Here is a 25,024-nt window from a genome sequence, read left to right as displayed (position 1 = left end):
ATGGTGGGAAGAGGTCCAAGGATGTAGGATCCAGCTGGGCAGGAAGCTGGGCAAAGGGTATCTCAGGGATCTGAGGTAGGCCTGGGAGACCCAGCGCAGGCCATGTATAAATTAGGGAGGTATTCCAGCATGGCCTGCACTAGGCTTCCTAGGGCCTTCTACATTTTGAGGCAACAAATGCTTCACATAATGACATATATGGTCGCTTAGCCAGGATTGTAGTCATTAAGCAAGGCAATCACAGGGGTGGCCAGTTTAACAACCATCACAATTTATGACTATAGTTTCAGGGTCAATTGTGATTGTAAATCAAGCCTATCTGTACTCTGTTTGTATTCTAAAACAATAATTATGTTCCTCTGTGATGGTCTTTCCATTATTTGAAAGTGTAATCACATCTCCACTTGAGTTATACATTTCCAATTCCTTTCAAATGTTTTAACAAGTACTACAAGAGTTAAAAAGGGACGCGGTGGCTCAGTGGTTTAGGACACTGAGCTTGTCAATCAGGTCGGCAGTTTGGCGGGTCAAATCCCGAGTGCCGCGTAACAGAGTGAGCACCTGTTACTCATCCCAGCTTCTGCCAACCTAGCAGTTCGAAAGCACGTAAAAATGCAAGTAGAAAAATAGGGACCACTCCAGTGGGAAGGTAACAGCGTTCCGTGCGGCTTTGGCATCTAGTCATGCCGGCCACATGACCACGGAGACGTCCTCGGACAAGCGCTGGCTCTTCGGCTTTCAAACGGAGATGAGCACCGGCCCCTAGTGTCAGAAACGACTAGCACGCATGTGAGGGGGAACCTTTACCTTTACTTTACCTTACAAGAGTTAAATGATAGTATGCTTCCATCTCCTTAACTTTAAGTTATTTATTAAGAATATTTTAATAAAAAGAGGAAAATAATTTTCAAGATAAATTCTTTTGTTACCTCTATTTACATCTCCACATAATCACCACCATTTATTATGCACTTTTTAAAATTGCCACAAAAGAACTTAATACTCTGTCTCTTCAGCCAGGTACTGACAATCCTTCGTATTTCTTCATGAAAATCAAACGGTTGCCCATAAAATAACTCTTCAACTTTGAAAAAAGGTGAAAGATGCATGCTGTCATGTCTAGACTATATGATAAAAAGGTAAGTGTGAAATCCAGTTTAACAATAATTTCTCTAAAATACCAAACAACAGCATTGTCTCTTTGACTATTTACTAATTGTCCCTTAATTAATCAATCTTTCTCTTATTACATGATGTTGCTATCATAAGCCAACCACTTTATTCTTGAACACACAAATTAACTCTTCCCGGTTAATCTTTTTTGGCTCATCAATGTACAGTACTCACTTCAAAACCAGCATCACCATACACCACCTGCTTTGGATTGCAAGGTTCTCTTTGACAGTAAAAAAATTAATTAATGGACATTTATTTATTTATTTAGATTTATATACTGCCCTTTCCCGAAGGACTCAGGGCGGTTTACAGGGTATTTAAAAGAAAATCCATACAAAAGTTAAAACAATTAAAAAAGATTAAATGAAACCCTGAGAGAAAATAAAAACCCCAGTTAAAATTAAAAATTAAAAATTCTCAGCCTGGGCCAGAGAGCTCGAAGAGCCAGGTCTTCAGGTCCCGGCGGAATGAATGGAGGTTGGGGGCAGTCCTAAGCTCCGTGGGCAGCTGGTTCCAAAGGGCAGGCGCGCCCACTGAGAAGGCCCTACCCCTGGGTATTACCCGCCGGCAATCTTTAACCGGCGGCACCCTGAGAAGACCCTCCCTGTGGGAGCGCACAGGACGAAGGGAGCTTGATGCCGGCAGCAGGTGTTCCCTCAGATAACCCGGACCCAAGCCATTTAGGGCTTTATAGGTCATCACCAGCACCTTGAATCTCACCCGGACGGCAACCGGGAGCCAATGCAGCTCGCGGAGTAGAGGTGTTACATGGGAGTATCGGGAGACCCCCATCACAACTCGCGCAGCCACATTCTGCACCAGCTGAAGCCTCCGAGTGGTCCTCAAGGGCAGCCCCATGTAGAGAGCGTTGCAGTAGTCTAAATGGGAAGTCACGAGCGCATGAGTGACTGTGCGTAGGGCATCTCGGTCCAGGTAGGGTCGCAACTGGCGCACCAGGCGAACCTGGGCAAAAGCCCCCCTGGTCACGGCTCCTATATGATCTTCAAAATTGAGCCGTGAATCCAGGAGGACACCCAAGTTGCAAGCCGTATCAACGGGGGGGTAACACCTCACCCCCCCATCGTTAGAGATGGAATAGTCTGGTTGACCCGAGATGCCGGTATGCACAGCCACTCGGTCTTGGCAGGATTGAGACGAAGCCTGTTTCTCCCCATCCAGACCCGGACCGCTTCCAGGCAACGGGCCATCACAGCGAGGGCATCGCTGGGTTGGTTCAGGGTGAAGAAAAAAAGTTGGGTATCATCAGCGTACTGATGATACCCCACCCCAAAACCACGAATGATCTCGCCCAGCAGCTTTATATAGATGTTGAACAGGAGGGGCGAGAGAACCGACCCCTGAGGAACTCCACAAACGAGAGGCCTCGGGGCAGACCTCTGCCCTCCCGTCAACACCGACTGCGAGAGGCCCAGGAGATAGGAGGAGAACCACCGCAAAACAGTGCCTCCCACTCCCAATCCCCTGAGACGCCGCAGTAGGATACCATGGTCGATGGTATCGAAAGCCGCTGAGAGATCTAAAAGGACTAGGACAGAGGAACAACCCCTGTCCCGAGCCTGCCAGAGATCATTCACCAGCGCGACCAATGCCGTCTCCGTGCTGTGCCCAGGCCTGAAAGCCGATTGGTATGGGTCCAGATAATCAGCTTCATCCAGGAACAGAGGAAGCTGATGCGCCACCACACTCTCAACAACCATTGTTTAAAGCATGCTGATAAGTATTCATTTTGGGCTTTTATTTCACAAAATATAACACAAACATTTCTTACTGCAACCTTTTGACCCCTAACTGAACTAATATATAACCTTTATTTTTCTTATCTGAAAGATCTGAAAGATTCACAAGTTCAGTAGATTCACAAGTTCATTTAGACTGGAAGATCTGATTATTAATAAGATAAAATCTGTAATTTTTATTTCACAATGGCTTAGTTGAACTGTCTGGTTTTAATATCTTTAAATAAGTAGCATAAGTAGAGAGTTTACAAAAACATGTAGCACATACAGATTTGACTGAATATGAAAATCTTATAATGCATAATTTGGAGCATCTGCTAGGTCTTAAAAATTGTTGAAATATGACTGAGAGCCTGTTAATCAAATTAAATGAATGATTTAAATGGATCCAGGATTTAAATGGGATAATAAATATTCAACAATTGGAATTTTAATGAAATACTTTATACCAAATTTTATACTTAAAGAAAATTTGCATGTTTCATCATTGATATGCTATCTCAGTTTTGGTTGAGAAAAGAGAGAGTTCATTCTCTAAAAAATGATGGAAAAAATGATGGAACTGCAATAATCTGGTTGGATCATTCTTTTATATTTGGTGAGAATGTTTAAAGCTCAATAATTTTGGAAAATAACTCATACTAAAATGAATAAAATCTTAACAGTTAAATTCCCATTTCAGCCGAATATTTACTAAACTTTACAAAATCATTTATTCCAAATAGTATACCAATTTAGCACAGTATATACTAACTGTTGCAAGGCTATTATATGCCTTTTATTGGAATAGATGTTTGGTCTCTTTTATGGCAAAATGGTTAATTAAATTTCTGTATAAAAGTATATACCGATATATGAACCTTGCATCTCAAAAAAAATCTGAAACAGAATTTAATAAAAACTGGAAACCACTCAATGTCAACATAATTCAATAAACAAATCTGTACTACAGGAAGTCCTCACTTAATGACCACTTGTTCAGCAACCATTCAAAGTAACAACAATGCTGAACAAGGTGACTTACAGCTGGTTCTTGTAATTGCAGCTGTTGCATCATCCCCATGGTCACATAATAATTGAGACACTCAGAAACTGGTTCACAATCACAATGTTTAAATATCTGTGGAGCTTCCAGATCATGATTGTCCCAAAGGTGCTTTTCCAAAAGTCAACTGGACATTCTTGGTTTTTCACCTTGAAATCGTCTTGCTTCTCCTCCAAGAAGCTTGTTTAGTTTTGACTGAATGGTGGGGAATGGACGGATTTATATTCTTTGTAGTCATCTGGTAGTTAGCACTCCGAGGTTTGGTCATTAGCTCTCTGAGAGTCATTGAGGCCACTTGGGAGGTTTATCTATATCCTAGGTAATCTGAATCAAAGTTCAAATGGGTATGGAAACTTCTTGAGACTGCTAAAATACATCTGTTGTAAACAGGGGATAGATGGTATCATATCCCTCCCCTTTTGTAGAGAGGGCTGTTCAATTTTAACATAGATGGCCTCTTTGACCTCTTTCAAACCAGTGGTCCTGTCAGGAATGTGAACTTTGCTGTCTTCAAGAAACTGACCTGTCTTTCAGATGCAGATGGACTGCTGAATCTGTCCTGATGGTTTTGTTCTCCTATGTTGTGCCATACATTTGTTTTGTTTCCCCAATGTACAGCTCTGCACGTCTCAATGCATTGTGCTGCATATACCACATTGATTTATTTTATTTTTTAATTCCATTTATATCCCGCCCTTCTCCGAAGACTCAGGGCGGCTTACAAGCTTAGCAGTAGCCTTCATTCTATGCATATGCCTGCTTATTAGGGCTTTCACACACACCCAAGCGGCATTATTACAAAGTCAGCTTAATTGCCCCCAACAATCTGGGTCCTCATTTTACCTACCTCGGAAGGATGGAAGGCTGAGTCAACCTTGAGCCTGGTGGGATGCGAACCTGCATCAGTTTATGTCTGAGTGTTTTATCCTTCAGGTAGAGAAGAACATCAAAGAAGCCTCAGAACTTGGAGCTATGCCGACTAGGCCTTCATCAAATCCAGAAAAAGATAGTACAGTAGAAGCTCCTCCATAACAAAGAAGAGCACAACAAATGGAGCAATGTTGCTATTTCATACCATACAGGAATATCTGAAAATCTCAGGAGGATTTTCAGCTCAACACAACATACATGCATATTTTAAACCCAAGAATACATAAAAGCAGAAGCTTCTCCACACCAAGGATAAAACACACAGATATAAATCCTTCTATTCTCCACCATTCAGTCAGAACTGAAGAAGCTTTTTGAATGAACAAAATGTTTTTAAGGAAAAAAATCAAGTCCAGTTGTATTTTAGAAAAGAATCTTTGGATGGTTGCATAGTCCCACAGTCACAGGATCACCATTTGCAACCTTCATTGCTGGCTTCCAAGAAACAAAATCAGTAAGGAAGCTGGCAGAAGGTCATAAATGGCAGTCACATGATGCTGTGCTTACTGACTCAGAAAATTCATTTAATGATAGCAACCAAAATTGCTGCAACTACCACTATAAGTTGCCATGGTCACATGACACTACATTTACCATAAACACTCCTAATTACCATAAACAAGCAAATATTACCTTTATATTAAAAGTTGGGGTTCTTTCTAAACATAAAATTTTACTTTTAATAGGATTTCTAGGATATTTTCATTCCAGTCTGATGATAAAACACTAATGAACACAATTATTCAATTTTACTCATTTAATTGACATGCCATCTAATCTACTCAGGAAATGATATGAGATAAAGTTAGTCTGGAAAAATTATTTTTGATAAATCCATGCCAACTTCATATCATTACGACTTTGTCTTACAAAGATCTTACCTTTTTAGATATGATAAGAATTTAAGCAGGAATAACTTTTTTTTAGTTTGTTAGAATTGCTCTATTTTCTAAGTATAAGATTCGTGTTTGACTACATTCCACAGTAAGGTAAAGGTAAAGTTTCCCCCGCACATGTGTGCTAGTCGTTTCCAACTCTAGGGGCCAGTGCTCATCTCCATTTCAAAGCAAAAGAGCTAGCACTTGTCCGAGGACGTCTCTGTGGTCATGTGGCCAGCATGACTAGATGCCAAAGGCACATGGAACGCTGTTACCTTCCCACCGTAGTGGTCCCTATTTTTATACTTGCATTTTTTACGTCCTTTCGAACTGCTAGGTTGGCAGAAGCTGGGACAAGTAACAGGCGCTCACTCTGTTACGCGGCACTCGGGATTTAACCCGCCAAACTGCCGACCTTCTGATCGACAAGCTCAGCATCCTAACCCACTGAGCCACCGCGTCCCTTTTACATTCCACAGTAAAAAGGTAAAGGTAAAGGTTCCCCCGCACATGCGTGCTAGTCGTTTCCAACTCTAGGGGGTGGTGCTTATCTCCGTTTCAAAGCCGAAGAGCCAGCACTTATCCGAGGACGTCTCCGTGGTCATGTGGCCGGCATGACTAGACACCAAAGGCACACGGAACACTGTTACCTTCCCACCATAGTGGTCCCTATTTTTCTACTTGCATTTTTACGTGCTTTCGAACTGCTAGGCTGGCAGAAGCTGGGATGAGTAACAGGCGCTCACTCTGTTACGCGGCACTCGGGATTCCCCTGATAATCCTGCAATTTCCATTTTCTTGACTATACTTTCAATATTGGTGATTATCAGGTCAAATATTGGTTCTTGGTTCTCCAAAGGAAAAAGTCAGCATCAAAGCAATTTAGGAATAACTGCAATGGCCATGCTTTTCAGAACTGAATTCCAAACATGTGTCGCTATATGCTTCATACCTCCAGACACCAGTAGAATTATTACTACTCTTTCTTTCTAGCTAATCGTTTACAGCCAAAATATTTAACCACCCTGAAATGTGACTCAAGATAAGATCCCATTATTACATTTCCATTTTCTTCTATAGCACATAAGCACTTATCTGAAGATTTTCCTTCAGGATATCTATCTCTAATCCCATGGGATACAGTATAAAGCCCTTCTCATCACGCTCACCATAGTTAAGCCAGTTTTCTTTTAACAGATAAAAGACATCTCATACCTGCAGTCCATAATCCAGATAATTAAGGCCATGGTCCCAAAAATCAAATATCATCACCAACATATCCACAGTCATTCACTTGTAATATAATTCTCTTTCTTCCAGTATTTTTCTACAGACTGGGAAGCTGGATGATAAACTATTCATAACTTTTCTTCCTAGATCTTCTTTGCAGTATCTTTTGTCCATGTAGTTAATAGTTGCCAGAGGATTTGATAAAGAGTTGAAAATAGTTTTTGTTGCTCACTTTTGCTTCAACATGGGTGAAATCATTCTATATTTGATTCCTCATAATAATCACTCTCTGCCCTCTTTAGGAAGCTGTATCTCCGATACCCTTCATATATACACTGTCTTTGTTGCCTATACTGCACTAGTTTGTTAAAAGCTCAAACCTTATCTCATCTGCAAAGATCCTTCAAGCATTTCTAAGTTTTAATAAGGACTTTTCACTTGCTTCTTATACATTGGACTTGTCTCTTTGATTCTCTTACTTATGTAGATGTGTTTGGTCTTGTTAACCATGGCAATTGCTTCTTTATCTAATAAATCTCTGCTCTTTAGTATATGTATTTGCTTCTCAGGTCGTTTGACTTTTCTTCAAATATTGCTACAAGCTTCCAAATATATGCCTTGTTGTTTGCAAAAACCCAAAATATGCCATATGCATTGCAGCTACAACTTTTTTCTTCACTATTGTTTAAAGCATCTTTTCAAGTTACCGGTAATTAAGTTGAGCACTGCTGATAAGACCTCCATTAAAGCTCTAAGAGAAGGGAATTTTTTCTTACTGGATCTGACATCTGACAATCTGACTTAGAAGATCTATAATTTTTTAGACAACTTACTGAAGCATCAATTCATTGATCAAACATTGCTTGAAAATGATTGCTAGGAATAGAGACATTACATGACCATATAATATGCATAACTGTTATGTTATGAAAGGATTAACATGCTGTGATTTTCTAATCTATTTGTAAACACATAAGACTAATTTTCTTGAGTGCTTTTTTCAGTACAAATTATTGACATGATGATGAAATCACTGTCCCTATATTCAATTACATATGTATGACAAATCCTTAATTTTGTTCTTTCAGTACAATTAGTGTTAGCTCAGAAATACAGATGATAATAGGCAAAGACCAAAAAACCAAAAAGGGAATATGCCTAAATTTAATTTAGATCAATACTATTTACTATATTCCTCCATAACGTTCTAACTTGCAAATCATCTTTGCTTCCATTTCTTCCATACAATTTGTATATTCTTTTGTACTTTATTCTGTATAAATTTATACATTCATATGCAGCAATAAAACTCCAGATAACATTAATGCACTTTCTGACATGTATCTTATTTTTTCCCATTATTAAACCTATCCTTCACTTCCACAATCCAACTCCAATATACCAGGACACTTTCGTTTAAATTTATGATGTTCTTCCCTTTTCTTATAGTTTTATATACTCACAATACATTTATTCTTCTTTCATTTAATTAAGTTATTCTATTTTGCCTTTATTCTCTTGTATTCCATGGCAATCTTCTTCATGATAGGCAACTAAGTTGCCAATCTTAAGTCATATCCTTTTCATATGCAATGTTTATTGGGTATGGTTTCAGTGAGCCTAAACTTAGTTGTCCTGTTTACCAGAAGCATAACTCATTTTTACCCAAGTCTGCTCATTCTAATTTAAGCAAGCTTGATTCTCTAATTAAGCAACTTTCTAGAAAGTCAGCATATTGTTATTCATACCTCATTACCTAAAAAGTACAGACAGGCATGTTGTATGTCAGGAACTTTCAGTTTTTTCATGCCATAGAACTTGCTAGTTAAAGTCTCAGAACCTCTGTTCAGCTGGCACTGCTTAGTGATAGAAACTTGGCAATAAAAAAAACTTGATATAATTTATTTATGCTAATTTATGTATTAAAATTATCAGAACTGCATAAAAATGCATGTATCAGTTACTCCATTTATTCCAAGTATACAAATATACAAATTTAACTATTTCGATGTACAAAAATTAAAACCTGAATTTCACAATTACTCAGGCAATCAATAAATGTTCTGGCCAAATAAATCAATATTCAGTGACTGTTTTTCTTCAAAAAAATTATTACATACAGCCATGGCTGCATTCCGAAGAATTTTTGTTAACTTAATTTCACCAAAACCTTATCAAAACCACTTTGTTTTTGCATTATGAAATGATCTGCTTTGGTCGTTTACTTCTTTATTGCACCCTCCCTTTGCAAATATCTGTGGTATTCACTTTAGTGAACCTAGTCATATCACTGCAATGGCTGGATATTGAATTTAGGCAGATAATAAATTGTTTTTAAAATCCATATGTTCTATTTCATCAATGACAATATTTGTCACTCAGGATGGCTAAAAGTTAATATTTTCCTCTATTTCCATTGCTCTGATAGATGAAAGCAAATATATTTAAAAAGAACTACAGTAGATTTAAAAACCAAAACTATTTACGGTAACTTGTTTTATTTCAATCTATTGTGGTGTTCCTACACTTTGATGAATTACTACTACTTGAGCAACTTTAGGCAGAATCACCAGTACCAAAGGATTCTGGTAGTAAAGTTCAGCAATCTTTAGAGATTGATGGTTCCCTGCTTGAGTTTTGGTATTTCACTTTTTGACAAAGTTTCTTTTATGCTTATCAAGTGTGCTTGTAATGTAGTGAGAAAAAGTTAAAAAAAAACCCATAAGTTTGAAAATTCCTGATGTATCATGCATTACTGATGTTCAAAATCCTTAAGGAAGTACAGTGAGGGGAAAAAATATTTGATCCCCTGCTGATTTTGTACATTTGCCCACTGACAAAGAAATGATCAGTCTATAATTGTAATGGTAGGTTTATTTTAACAGTGAGAGACAGAATAACAACAAAAAATCCAGAAAAACGCATTTCAAAAAAGTTATAAATTGATTTGCATTTTAATGAGTGAAATAAGTATTTGATCCCCTATCGATCAGCAAGATTTCTGGCTCCCAGGTGTCTTTTATATAGGTAACGAACTGAGATTAGGAGCAGTCTCTTAAAGGGAATGCTCCTAATCTCATCTTGTTACCTGTATAAAAGACACTTGTCCACAGAAGCAATCAATCAATCAGATTCCAATCTCTCCACCATGGCCAAGACCAAAAAGTCTGTCCAAGGATGTCTGCGACAAGATTGTACACCTACACAAGGCTGGAATGGGCTACAACAGGGGTCCCCAACCCCTGGTCCATGGACTAGTAACAGGATGTGGCATGCCAGCAAGCAGTCTGCACAAACAAGCAAAGCCCCATCCGCGGGATGTAAGCAGCACACAAAACCACACCTCTCTACACGGAATTGGTCCATGGTGCCCAAAGGTTTGGGGACCTCTGGGCTACAAGACTATCACCAAGTAGCTTGGTGAGGTGATAATAGTTGGTGTGATTATTCCCAAATGGAAGAAACAGAAAATAACTGTCAATCTCCCTTGGTCTGGGGCTCCATGCAAGATCTCACCTTGTGGAGTTTCAATGATCATGAAAATAGTGAGGAATCAGCCCAGAACTACACGTGAGGATCTTGTCAATGATCTCAAGACAGCTGGAACCATAGTCACCAAGAAAACAATTGGTAACACACTATGCCATGAAGGACTGAAACCCTGCAGCACCCGCAGGGTACCCCTGCTCAAGAAAACATATCTACAGGCCTGTCTGAAGTCTGCCAATGAACATCTGAATGATTCAGAGAACTGGGTGTAAGTGTTGTGGTCAGATGAGACCAAAATCGAGCTCTTTGGCATTAACTCAACTTGCTGTGTTTGGAGGAGGAATGCTGTCTATGATCTCAAGAACACCATTCCCACCGTCAAATATGGAGGTGGAAACATTATGCTTTGGGGGTGTTTTTCTGCTAAGGGGACAGGACAATTCCACCACATCAAAGGGACAATGGACGGGGCCAGGGCATTGAAAATGGGTCGTAGATGGGTATTCCAGCATGACAATGACCCAAAACATGTGGCCAAGGCAACAAAGCGGCTCAAGAAGGTCCTGGAGTGGCCTAGCCAATCTCCAGACCTTAATCCCATAGAAAATCTGTGGAGGGAGCTGAACATTCGAGCTGCCAATCATCAGCCTTGAAACCTTAATGATTTGGAGAAAATCTGCGAAGAAGAGTGAGACAAAATCCCTCCTAAGATGTGTGCAAACCTGGTGGCCAGCTACAAAAAACGTCTGACCTCTGTGATTGGCAACAAGTGTTTTGCCACCAAGTACTAAGTCATGTTTTGCAAAGGGGTCAAATACTTATTTCACTCATTAAAACGCAAATCAATTTTTAACCTTTTTGAAATGCGTTTTTCTGGATTTTTTGTCATTATTCTGTCTCTCACTGTTACAATAAACCTACCATTAAAATTATAGACTGATCATTTCTTTGTCAGTGGGCAAACATACAAAATCACCAGGGGATCAAATATTTTTTCTCTCACTTTATCTTATTTAATTCTGATTATACTGTATCAATAAATACTGACAACTCACATATGTCTGTTGTACAAAAACAGTAACAGTGGACTAATACATATGTTAAAACATATTATTTATTTCATTATAGCCATCCCACTTCAAACGACAGTACTTACTGATGCTAATGTGAAGGGATACTACAGTAAAGAGCTGGTATTTTATTATAAAGTACTGTTTACATTTTCAAATAATTTGTATATGAGATATATATAGGCCAGAAAGTCTGTCGTTAATTTCCTCATTGTAAAAAAATAATACAAGGAAATAAACAGTTGTCTCAAAAAGAAAGTACACCCCCTTTGAGTTTATGGTTTTATGTACTGTGACGTAATAAAAATCATTTATTCCTTAGCAGTTATTAAAAGTAGGTAAATACAACCTCAGATGAACAAAATGCATGACACATTGCATGTCATCATTTATTTTACAAAAAGAAAGCCAAAATAAAGAAGCCAGGTATGTAAAACTAAATACACTTTTTGATTCAATAGCTTGTAGAAACACCTTTAACAGCAATAACTCTAAGTAATTGTTTTCTGTATGACTTTATCAGTCTTTCACATTGTTGTGGAGGAATTTTGACCCACTCTTCTTTATAACATTGTTTCAGTTCATTGAGGTTTGTGGGTATTTGTTTATGCACAGCTCTCTTGAGGTACTGTCACAGCATTTCAATCAGGTTGAGGTCTGGACTTTGACTGGGCCATTGTAACTCCTTGATTCTTTTCTTTTTCAGCCATTCTGTTATAGATTGGCTGGTGTGCTTGGGATCATTGTTCTGTTACAAGATCCAATGTCAGCCAAGCTCTAGCTGTCAGACAGATGACCTCACATTTGACTCTAGAATACTTTAATATACAGAGGAGTTCATAGTTTACTCAATGACTCCAAGGCTTCCAGGTCTTCTGGCTGCAAAACAAGCCCAAATCATCACTCCTCCACCACTGTATTTGACATTTGGTATGTTTGTGCTAAGTTGTGTTTGGTTTTGGTCAAACACGGCACTGTGCATTATCGCCAAATATCTCCACTTTGGTCTCCTCTGTCCAAATGACAGCATTCCATAAGTCTTGTGATTTGTTCACATGCAACTTTGGAAACCTAAGTGATATTGCCATGTTCTTTTAGAGAGAAAAGTCTTTCTCCTAGCAATCCTTCCAAATAAACCATACTTGTTCAGTCTTTTTCTAATTGTACTGTCATGAAGCATAATATTTAACTGAGGCCTCTAGTCTGCAATGTAACTCTCGGATTTTTTTTTCAATCTGAGTCTTGCAGTCTGACCTTATGGTGAATTTGCTGGGATATCCACTCTTGGGAAGATTGGCAATTGTCTTGAATTTTCTCCATTTGTGAATAATGATGGACTTTAAATTGCTTGGAAATGTCCTTATAACCATTTCCAGATTGATGGGCAGCAACAATTCCTTTTCTAAGATCATTGCTGATGTCTTTACTCTTTGGCATTGTGTTAATACACACCACAATGCTGGGGACCAGCAAACTCCTAAAATTTTGGCTTTTATAGAGGTTGCTGATGATCAATTGATCAAGGGCACTTCATTAGCAACACCTGGCTGTTACATAGCCTTTCCATACTTTTGAAAGCAATAAGGGTGTGCAATTACTTCAAGTTATTGCTGCTAAAGGGATTTCTACAAGCTGTTGAATCATAAGGTGTATTTAGTTTTACACACTAGTTGATTTTTACTATGTCCTAAGTAAAACCATAGAATTCAGAGGGTGTATTTTCTTTTTCACATGACTGTAGACAAGGCTTTTTCAATATAATTATTGCAGAAGGCATTTACCTAAACAATAATGATTTTAGTCAGGTAAACATAACTTTTAAAGTTCTTGCTCATTTCATTCAATAAATAAAATTGAATAATTTTAATAATTTCAAATTTTAATCCTATCACAGCCACAAAATACTGCGAAGAAAAATAACAATTTTCTTTCTTAAAGCAAACCTTTGTAGGTTATATGCTACAGTGAGCTGTATAGCAGTATCAACTTCATATAGTGAGCAGAGCTGCTGGTGATCATATAAATCAACTGGAAATTTTTAGATCAATTTAAAAAATCTGATAATTAAGTGAACAGTTCAATTCAAAAGAAACAATCTTATAAATATGCAAATATTTGCAAAAACTTTAAGTGGCACTTCTTAAATAAGATTCTGTTACAGTACAGAATGTTAATTCCAACACAGTACATACTGAGACATATCCAGGGATTATCTGAAATAAAAAATACTTCCACTGATAAAATATTCTGAGCAAAAAATCCATTATGGGCCAAAATTGTTCAGGGTAATCACTGTTTGCCATATTGCAATCTGCTTACAAAATCTGGGTATTTTAATATTAGTAGTTTAAATATTGATATTTAAATCAGAAATGAACTGAAGGAAGGTCAATATATTTTTTTTACCAATACCGCCCCAGGATAGATTTACTCATCCCTATTCATAAGTCAATCTCTTCCACTCAAACATTTATTTCCAAATAAGATATATACAGAATCACAGCTGGTATCTTTACATTTTGGAAATTATAATACTAAAACTTTTTCATTGGGAACTTATATTCCATTCCATACCCAGCTTATACAGAAGATTCAGAAGACTTAAAGCTTTTCTCTCTAGAACCTCACTTTGGAAGTAATTTTCCTTTGTTAGCATTAAGTGAGAATTCTAGTGTTTCAATTAAACTATTTTGAATTCCCAGTAATTTACAGATCTCCCTTCAAATAATTACTGCATCCCAAAATAGAATGCAGGGAAGAGTATTGTTGGACTTGAGTAGAGGACAGGAATACATTCTATCTCTAAAAATATAATCAGTTCTGCCCCTTCCTTCTGCAGATTAGCTTCCGACTCTTCATTCATCTATCTGTTTAATCACATTACAGATCTCGAAATACTTAGGTGATCCAGAACAAAGTATACTTTTCATTCACCACTTGTTCTCAATCACATCCCAAGAGTTTGCACCTCTTTAAAGTATTCTTATAAAAAGCTAGTGCCTTAATTCTCATGAAGGAAATTGGCCCTGCGACAGGAGATTCAAATTCATCCTCACGATTCTTTAAATTCTCTTAAAATATGTCATACTGGATGCCACTGTCTAATCACGTACTATGTTTAGTTATGAGCTAGGTGCTGAACGAAGAAGTAAAATGATAATTTCGTCAATTCTGAGCAATATCTGCTTCCCCGAAAACCACCTTTCCTTTCTCATAAGTTCATTTCCACCCTATTATCTAATCTTCCATACGCCCTCTCAGTCGCCGCCCCCCATTTATCCTAATTTCTCCGCAGACTTGGTGTACCCTCACAGCCTCGCTTACCCTAGTACTAACCCTTTCTAATTCAAGCCCTACTGCATTTAACTAGAGCAGGGGCTTTCAGAGACACCTCTCCCAGGCTGCCCTTCGTAGGAAGCCCGCCCCTGTCGCCCTATAGACAACCCCCACCTTAACTTGCGTGAGTCCCATCCCCCGCCCCCAAGCACGACAAAGAGCCCCTGAGCGGGTGTGTCTTTCCCTTCCTCTACCCGTCGCCCGTTTACTCGTTAGCCCACTCCCTGGTAGTAGCACCTACTGCCGCCGGTGGCTTCTCGCCCACCGCGCTGCCTTTCACTTTCTGTCCGAGCGTCGGGTTCACTTCACTGATCTTCCTTGTCTTCTTGTCCCCAGCTCCGGACAACAGAGCGCCAAACCCCGCGGCGGCCCAATGGCCATCGCTCTCATTGGAGAAAACCTACCGTCGTCAGGATTGGATATCTCTCCCTTCCCCGCCCAGCAGGACCAGGCAGCTACCAATCGGCGGCAGAAGGAGGCAGTATCAGCAGCAATGGAGGGGTGGAGAATTCGCTTCTCCCCCCCCCCCCTTACACGTGCGGGGCGGGAAAAAGAGGGAAGTTCTTTGTTCTCGCGCTGACTGGCTAGAAGAGATAGGGAGCTTTCTCCTTTTTCTCTTTTCAAAAACTTAATACCCTCTCTTTACCGCCAAGTTCTGTCCCCGTATAACTGCGGAAATATGTGGCTGAAGCGTAAATCTTCCTCCTGACCTGCCATCGGAGAAAGAAAATTCAAGCCCCGTCTAAACAGAAGGATAAGCGTCTTAGCGGAGCATTCAGCTCTTTAAGACAGGCTACCGTTAACGGTTTCAACAGCTGGAGGTTTTTTGGGTTTTTTTGCGCGCAAGTGTCAGGGTGCGCGCCTGCTGTGGAACACAAATGCGCGCCTCGAGATCGGGCTCGGTGCCCAGCTCCCGCCGTCTCCTGTTTCAGTCACCGCCCACTCGGAGAGTTGCTGTTTGCTCCAGTAACGAAACGGATGTAGGCAAAGCCTTGTCGATGAGCGAATTTGCCTAAAATATTTCCCTGATTTCTAGCAGAATTGCATCAGCGGATATTCAATACATACATTACATCAAGAAATACTAATAGGAGAATGGTGCTTTTGTTTTCAAATTCAACTGCAAATCATGTCACATACTAACGAAGACCAAAAATCTTGAACTTAGAATCCTATATCTCCCGCGCCTTAGAAACTTAGACTGCAACTGCATATAAAGGGACATATAGTGTGAGCCACATTTTTTCATAAAAATAGATAAGGTTGAATTGTGATGCATTCATTTACATGTCTCAGCTTACCACACCTTGGAGAGAATTGTACTTCAGGGTATGTAATTTGGAATCACCGCCATAGTATAATTTATCTTGAGTATTTTTATTCAGAAAAAAATCCTTTCTGGCTTTTTTGCAGGACATAAATCTTCAGTTAACAATGATTTAACCATTAAAGTTAAATGAAAAATGGGTCTAAGATGAAATATAGAGAAAACCAAATAAATGGCCATATTTTCAGCACCCAAGCTCTATCTATTTACATAGTAATAAATGAAGATTGGTTGATAAGTTCTGTCATTTAGGACTGACTGTACAATAAAGGCACTGGCAGTCAAGAAACATTCTGCAGACTAGCACTTGGTAAAATAGCAATGCATCTTAGAAAATATACTTAGAAGCTGTGATGTGTCAATATGTGCAAAGATCAGATTTGTGACAAATATGGAAGTGAAAGTTGGACTTTGAAAAGTAGAAGAGAAAGTACATTCATACTTAATGCTGGAAAAGATTGCTGACAATTCCAAGGATAAGCCAGAAAATTTAACAAATGGACCATGGAATAAATCAATTCACAGTTCTTTTTCAAGAAATGAATAAGCAGGCTCAAATCTGTCCCATTTTGGACATATGCAATTATGTAACTTTCTGAGAAATTCATGATGCTCAGTAAACTGGAAGGAAAGAAGAGAAGATAACTAATAGCTGGATGGACTTAATTATAGGAATGATGGATGCCTTGTTAGAAAAGTAAGAATCAGATCTAAGGTTATTATGGAGAGGTCTATTTATATAGTTATGACATAGATTTGATGGCACACAATCACACATTAAGACAGTTTACAGGTAATCCTCACTTTAACTATTCAAAGTTACAACCAACCTCCCAAAAGTTACTTTTGACATGTCCACAACTTTCAGTGCTATGTGCACATGCACACACACTCAGAGCAGGCACTTGGTCACATTTAGGGCTCTTGGCAACAAGCTCACATTTACAACCAGTTGCAGTGGCAACAATCACATAACTACAATTTGTAACTTTTCCCAGATTCTTATAAAAAAACCACCCATTTAGAACAATAGATTTACTTAAGGACTATGTGATTTGCTCACTAACCATGTGGTTCACTTAACTGGTGGCTGACTTTACAACTGTCATAAAAGTGGTTGTAAATGTGAGTCATTTCACTTCGTGACTGGCTTAACAACTGCAACAACTTAGGATAGAAATTCTGGGCTCAGTTGTAATCCGAAAGATTATAGTCGAGTCTTCTGGACCACAATAAAGAAAAATTAAGACAGAACTATCTGTAATGTGGTTCTGTGTATTGTTGTTGTTGGCTGCGAAGTCATGTCTGACCCATCACAACCCCATGGACAATGTTCCTCCAGGCCTTCCTGTCTTCTACCATCTTCTGGAGTCCATTTAAGCTCACGCCTACTGCTTCAGTGACTCCATCCAGCCACCACATTCTCTGTCATCCCCTTCTTCTATTGCCCTCAATCTTTCCCAGCATTAGGCTCTTCTCCAGTGAGTCCTTCCTTCTCATTAGGTGGCCAAAGTATTTGAGTTTCAACTTCAGGATCTAGCCTTCTAAAGAGCAGTCAGGGTTGAACTCTAGGACTGACCGGTTTGATCGCCTTGCAGTCCAAGGGACTCGCAGGAGTCTTTTCCAGCACCATAGTTCAAAGGCCTCAATTCTTTGGCGCTCAGCCTTTCTTATGGTCCAAATTTCACTGCCATACATTGCAACTGGGAGACCATGGCCTTGACTATACGCACTTTTGTTGACAGGGTGATGTCTCTGCTTTTTAGTGTGCTGTCTAGATTTGCCATGGCTTTCTTCCCCAGGAGCAAGCGTCTTTTAATTTCTTGGCTACAGTCCCCATCTGCAGTGATCTTGGAGCCCAGGAAAATAAAATCTGTCGCTACCTCCATTTCTTCCACATCTATTTGCCAGGAATTGAGAGGGCAGGATGCCATGATCTTGGTTTTCTTAATATTAAGTTTCAACCCAACTTTTGCACTCTCCTTCTTCACCTGCATCAAGAGGCTCTTTAGTTCCTCTTCACTTTCTGCCATTATTGAAAAGTTTTAACATACAATTTTTCCCTTAAAAAAATCCCCCCTCCCCCACCCTTCTCCCTCCCCCCCTTCCTCTCCCCCCTCCCCCCCTCCCGCCCCCCGACTTCCCAGAGCTAAATACAAGGTATATATAAAAAAAACAATCATAAACAACCATATACTAACAACCATAAACTCTAAAATCTATCACTCTCTAGCTTATATAGGATAAAACAAACCTTAGTAATATAAATATATATAAAAAAAACTAATATAGAAAAAGAAACAAAGAAAGAAGACTTATTCAAATATAAAACTTCTTAACCCTATACTTATTCTAGATAAACTCAAGTAAAAGATGGCGGCTAAACCTCCCCCTAAAACTCTTCGGAGTGCTGGAACTTCTCCGGTGCAACAATCATCATTGCAGGCATTGCATCCTCCTGATGTATTGACATCGAAGGACTTACAAGATGCTCTTGAAAAACATACCCAGGTAATTTTGAAATCAATGGGTGATAAATTTGCACAGATGGAGGAGAAATTGAAGAAGTTGGAGGAGAGAATGGAGGAGAGGATGGAACAGAAGTTCAGGGTGATGAAGGTAGACATTTTGTCTTCAGTGTATAAAGTGGCTGAATGTGTGGAAGATTTGGATGAAAAAGTGGAAGATTTGACTCAAAAGAATGCCATATTAGAAGCAAAAGTATTGGAGAATGAAGATTTAAGAGACAAAACGGATAGAGAATTGAGTCTTGCTCAATATTTCCAGATGCAGTTTGCCATTAGAATCAGAGGTTTAAAGGAGAATATTAAGGAAGATCTAAAGCAGCTGGTTTCTGAGGCTCTCGAAGTGGTATTGAATCAGCCAGCATCTGAAATAAAAGGAGGCATGGATAAAGTGTTTCGTGTGAACTCATGGATTGCTAGACAGAGAAAGTTGCCTAGAGATGTGGTGGTTTATTTTGTAAAAAGGGAAATTAGAGATGAAGTTATACAAGCTGCCTATGATACTAAAGTCGTGATTGCTGATCAAGAAGTTCTGGTTCTAAAAGAAATTCCTCCAAAGATTTTAAGGAGAAGGAAGGATTTTACATTTCTTGTGCAAGAGCTCAAGCAACGAGATATAAGGTTCAGATGGGAGATCCCAGCTGGGTTGATGGTGATGCATGAAGGTAAAAGGTACCGTCTGGTTACTGTGATGCAAGCGCGTGATTTTTACAATAATGTTTTAAAAGCAACCCCATTAACACTTCTGGAAGCTGCAAAGGGATCTGGAGAAGGTGAACATCAAGAGGCTGAAGATGGACAGACAGAGGAGAATGGTGCTGGAGGAGATCAAGTTATAACACCTTTGGATGATCCCAGAGAACAGAGGGTGACGCGTGCTGCTTTAAAACGATCAAAAAAGATAAAAGAACAAGATCAGCAGAAGTCTATGGAACTTTCACAACGTACTTACAGCCAAGTAGTGGGAGGTGGGAAAAGATTTGGGTGAGGAATGTAAAATTTATACAAGTTTGAAATCTAAGAGAGAATTTTTACAAAATGTTTTATAGATGGTATTTAGATTTTAAAAAGCTAAGTATGTATTTGAATTATTAGCCTAAATGTTGGAGGTGCGGTGATGAAGACGTAATATATTTTCATATATGCTGGACTTGTAAAAAGGTTAAGGCTTTTTGGATAAAAGTCTGGTGGAACATACTAAGTTGATGTTGAATTTAATTACGGCAGCAAGACTTTTGATAGGTTAGTACTGAAAGAGGAACTGCCGACCATAGAAGAGTGGACTTTAAAGGTTTCCGACCTGGTTGAAATGGCGAAGATTTCGGCCTATTTGAAAGATTACTTGCAGGAACGCTATATTATGGAAGGGAGAAAATGCACTTTCTGCCATTAGATTGGTATCATCTGCATATCTTAGATTGTTGATATTTCTCCTGGTACTCTTAATTCCAACTTTTGATTCATCTAGCCCTGCCTTTCTCATGATGTGCTCTGCATATAAGTTAAATAGGCAGGGTGACAGTATACAAGCCTTGCCGGACTCCTTTCCCAATTTTGAACCAATCAGTGGCTCCATGTCCAGTTCTCATTGTTGCTTCTTGACCCGCATATAGGTTTCTCAAGAGACAAATAAGATGGTCTGGTACTCGCATCTCTTTAAGAACTTGCCACAGTTTGTTGTGATCCACACAATCAAATGTTTTAGCATAATCAATGAAGCAGATGTTTTTCTGGAACTCCCTAGCTTTCTCCATGATCCAGCGTATGTTGGCAATTTGATCTCTAGTTCCTCTGCCTCCCTTACCTTTTGCTTCCCTCCTTTCCTCAGCTATTTGCAAAGCTTCCTCAGACAGCCATTTTGCTTTCTTGCATTTCTTTTTCTCTGGGATGGTTTTAGTTGCTACCTCTTGTACAATGTTGTGAACCTCTGCTCATAGTTCTTCAGGCACTCTGTCTATCAGATCTAATTCCTTAAATCTATTTGTCACCTCTACTGTATATTCACCAGGGATATGATTTAATTCATACCTGAATGGCCTAGTGCTTTTCCCTACTTTCTTCAGTTTGAGCCTAAACTTTGCAACGAGAAGCTCATCGTCTGAGCCACAGTCAGCTCCTGGTCTTGTTTTTACTGACTGTATAGAGCTTCTCCATCTTTGACTGCAGAGCACATAGTCAATCCGATTTCTGTGTTGACCATCTGGTGATGTCCATGTGTAGAGCCGTCTCTTGGGTTGTTAGAAAAGAGTGTTTGCTATGACCATCGTATTCTCTTGACAAAATTCTATCACCCTGTGCCCTGCTTCATTTTGTACTCCAAGGCCAAACTTGCCTGTTATTCCAGTTATCTTTTGGCTTCCTACTTTAGCATTCTAATGCCCCATGATGGTAAGGACATCATTTTTGGTGTTAGTTCTATAAGGTGCTGTAGGGCTTCATAGAACCGGTCAATTTCATCCTCTTCAGCACTGGTGATTGGGGCATAGACTTGGACTACTGTGATATTGAATGGTTTGCCTTGGATTCAAACTGAGATCATTCTGTCATTTTGGGGATTGTATCCCAGTATTGCTTTTCCTACTCTTTTATTGACTATGAAGGCTACTCCATTTCTTCTGAGGGATTCTTGCCCACAGTAGTATACCTGATGGTCATCTGAATTAAATTCACCCATTCCTGTCCATTTTAGTTCGTTGATTCCTAAGATGTCGATGTTCAGTCTTGTCATCTCTTGTTTGACCACATCCAGCTTTCCTTGATTCATGGATCTTACATTCCAGGTTCCTATGGAGAAAAAATCTTTACAGCATCGGACTTTCTTTTCGCCACCAGATACATCCACAGCTGAGCGTCCTTTCGGCTTTGGCCCAGTTGCTTCATTCTTTCTGGCGCTACTAGTACTAGCCCTCTGCTCTTCCCCAGTAGCATATTGGACACCTTCCGACCTGAGGGGCTCATCTTTCAATGTCATAATGTTTTGCCTTTTGGTACTGTCCATAGGGTTTTAATGGCAAAGTTACTGGAGTGTGTTGCCATTTCCTTCTCCAGTGGATCACGTTTTGTCAGAACTCTCTGCTATGACCTGTCCGTCTTGGGTGGCCCTGCACGGCATAGCTCATAGCTTCATTGAATTATGCAAGCCCCTTCACCACGACAAGGCAGTAATCCATGAAGGGGTTCTGTGTATTATATGAATGCAATTCTTGTGTTCAGAAGATTGACATTTTTTTCTACAATGGAGGACATTGCGGATTATAAACTCCTTAAAGGAAGAATTTTAATACTTAGTTCATATGGTTATGTTATCTGCTATAATAATAAAGGGAGTTACAAGTGTACAAAAAAGAATACAAGTTAAAATCAGTTAATATGCATATCATTGCATTGTCTTTATTTATTTGATGATGTTCTTGGATGCTCAACTCCCAATTATAAACAAAACAATTGTACAGTTAATGCAGTTAACAGTTGAATCTCTCATTGCATCAGGCCATGGTTCCATCATGTTTTAGGACTACAATGATTGTACCAGTGCCCCCCAAAACTAAAATCACATGCCTTAATGATTACCATCCAGTTGCAATCGCTTCCATTATGATGAAGTGTTTTGAGAGATTGGTAAAGGACTACATGGTTTCATGCCTTCCCCCTACATTTGACTCATTACAGTTTACCTATTGGAAGAACCGCTCTGTAGAAGATGTACTTTCCTGCATGCTTCATCTTAGCTTGGTGCACCCAGGTCTTTTCCTCAAGGCCTTTGCTGCTGAAAATGAAACCCAGGAGCAACATGCAGAAATTGGAAACTTCTCAGCACTGTAATCTCGTGGTTGAAGTCAAGCGAGATTATGGCGCTGAGAAGCTTCTAGTTTCGGTACCCAAAGTGTTTGCAAGCTGAACGGATGCTTTGATTTTGCTGCCTCAGAGTGTCCAATCAGCTTGCAAGCACTTTGGGCACCAAAACTGGAAGCTTCTCAGTGCCATGATTTTGTATGGCAGAGATGCTGGAGAGGAGACAACTGGAAAGGAGACAGACAGCTTTACTAGATTTTCGCAAGTTAAGTGAGTCTGGCACAGCAGGATGGGGGGGAAGCAATTCTGGGGAGAATGCGGTATCTCAGTGGGTTGGGGAAGGCCTTGGGTGGTCTGAAGCAGGTGACCTTTTTCATCACTAGGTCCCCCATCTCCTTCCTAGTCCTAGGAAGGAGAAAATGGCAAACCACTTCAGAAAACTTTGACAAAAAACCTTCATGCTAGTTTTTTCAGAGCAGGTTTTTACCATGGAGTTATTCAAGTCTGATTCAGGTTTGGAGACCTGAATCATTCCAACTAGCAGCTGACTGGCAGGAGGAAACTATGTGGTGAAGCAGGAGTTTCTGTCTGCAACTTTGTGATATAAATGGTTCATTCCCATGTATATCACTTGTTCAGGCTGCTTTTAAACACAGATTTAGTTCTAAATTTGTGCTCAAAAGCAGTCCAAACAATAGTTGATGGGAGGATACGCTGTACTGTAGGTTGCACAGTAGTTTTGTACTACTTTGAACAGGTTAGCACTCTTCCAGTAGAGCACTAAAGCTATACAAATGAGTCATGCTTTAATTGGCAGATGATCCCACTGGCTGATGATGTTGATAAAGTTGGAGGAGAGCAGTCATCACTGCAAAGGAAATGATAATAATGTTCTCTAGCTGCAAGCCAGAACACCAGAAATTCAAACAAAGCACCTTAAGCTGTGGGGAAAAGTCTTATCGATGCAAGCATTTCTATCTGGTTTCATGATTTTTTAAGGTAAATAACTTTTGAACTTAAACTTTAAAAACATTAATAATTTATTAAAGTAGGCCAGCTTCTGGTTTTGTACCCACAGTGCATGGCCGTGTGAGAGTGGACCTCCGCTCCCCACAACTAGTTTCTTCTTGCTTGGAGGACCCTAGATGGGTCTGAGGTTGCCCTGGAGAGGTGACTGTGAAAGAGGGGTGCCCCGTTGATCACGAAGTGACAGAAATCACTTCATTTGATCTGGGGAAAGCCCTCCGAACCCGACAGGAGAAAGCCTAGTGTGAGATCAGTGTCTAGCTCAAGCATGAACATAAACATTGGTGAACAGCGTGCTTTGAATTGGTGAGAGTACTGATCTTCTTCTATCTACTATCTAAATCCTTGAAAAGATACCCAAAGCAAGAAAACCTCCAGAAGTGAAGGGAGGGGACTATATCCCCATTCCCTTACAGATGGAAGCGGCAAATTAATATTAAAGGAGGGAAGAAATATATTAAAATTTGATTTAAAATACTTCAGTCTGGACAAATTTAGGAACTAAAAAACTGTCAAGATTATACCCTAATTTTTTTTATGGAATTATAAAAATATATAACAAAAATAACTTTTTGATTGAAAGAAAAACTGAAAACAGAAATAACTGGTGACATCTAGTGGAGACTCAGAGAATAGAACACTAACAATAAGGACTCAGAAATTGGCAGAGTGCCTAGAAAACAAAGAAAAAGTTATTCCTTTGAATTGCAAATAACCTTGAAGACAGCTGGGAACAAAGGAAGAGCCAGCTATAAGATTAAAAAGTGTTTGAAAGAAAAAAAAATACCTGGACTGTTGCTTAAATCTAAGAACTGTTTATGGAAAAGAAAAACCTTGGCTTTTTGGCTAATCTTTTAGAGGAGAATCTGTAGGGAGGATTTAAAGTGGCTTAACATACTGAACTGTAATTTTGACTGACTGATAAATTGACTTTTGAATTAAAACATTGATGAAAAATTATTTGGAGGGGGAAACAACATTGATATTACATACGTATCAAAAAATGACAGGATGTCACATTCAATATTTTCTCCTGAAGGATGTAGCCTGGAAAATCAAGGGCCTCCAGGAGCAATACTTCAAGGCAAGATAAATACTTTTCAGGAGGAAATATATGTAATGTGAGGACAAATACAAATGACAATAGACTCAAAACACAAGGAAATCCAAAACAACTTTGATGATTTAAATAAGCATATTTTCAATCTAAAGTTACAATTAAAAATATCCAAGAAATAACAACAAAGGCGCAAATAAATCAAACAGCAGACTACAAATTAGAAGAGTATGATCAAATTGAGGAAACAACAACAAAAAGAATTACAATTTGACACAAACAAGAAAAAATCTTCAAGGTTCTGATACAACAAGAAAAATGGAATTATTAGGAGAACCATCAAAGTTTGGGAGACAGAAAGTATTTATCTTACTTATTTCATCTTT

The 25,024-nt window shown here is 39.2% G+C and overlaps 1 protein-coding gene across 3 annotated transcripts in view; it reads right to left on the bottom strand.

Moving 5' to 3' along the window:
- Positions 1–15,284, bottom strand: part of EZH2 (enhancer of zeste 2 polycomb repressive complex 2 subunit) — a 138,526-nt gene extending 123,242 nt beyond the window's left edge. For 2 of the 3 annotated variants that reach the window (XM_081345035.1, XM_081345037.1), the window contains exon 1: positions 15,153–15,284. The gene's annotated coding sequence lies outside the window, so the exon portion shown is untranslated. Of the gene's footprint in view, positions 1–15,148 lie in introns of all 3 variants that reach the window. The other variant, XM_081345036.1, reaches the window with a different exon arrangement.
- Positions 15,285–25,024: the final 9,740 nt, after the last annotated feature.

The sequence above is a fragment of the Vipera berus genome (assembly GCF_964194415.1).
Source record: "Vipera berus genome assembly, chromosome: Z".
NCBI lineage: Eukaryota > Metazoa > Chordata > Lepidosauria > Squamata > Viperidae > Vipera > Vipera berus.
This window is presented reverse-complemented; position numbering and strand designations above follow the sequence as displayed.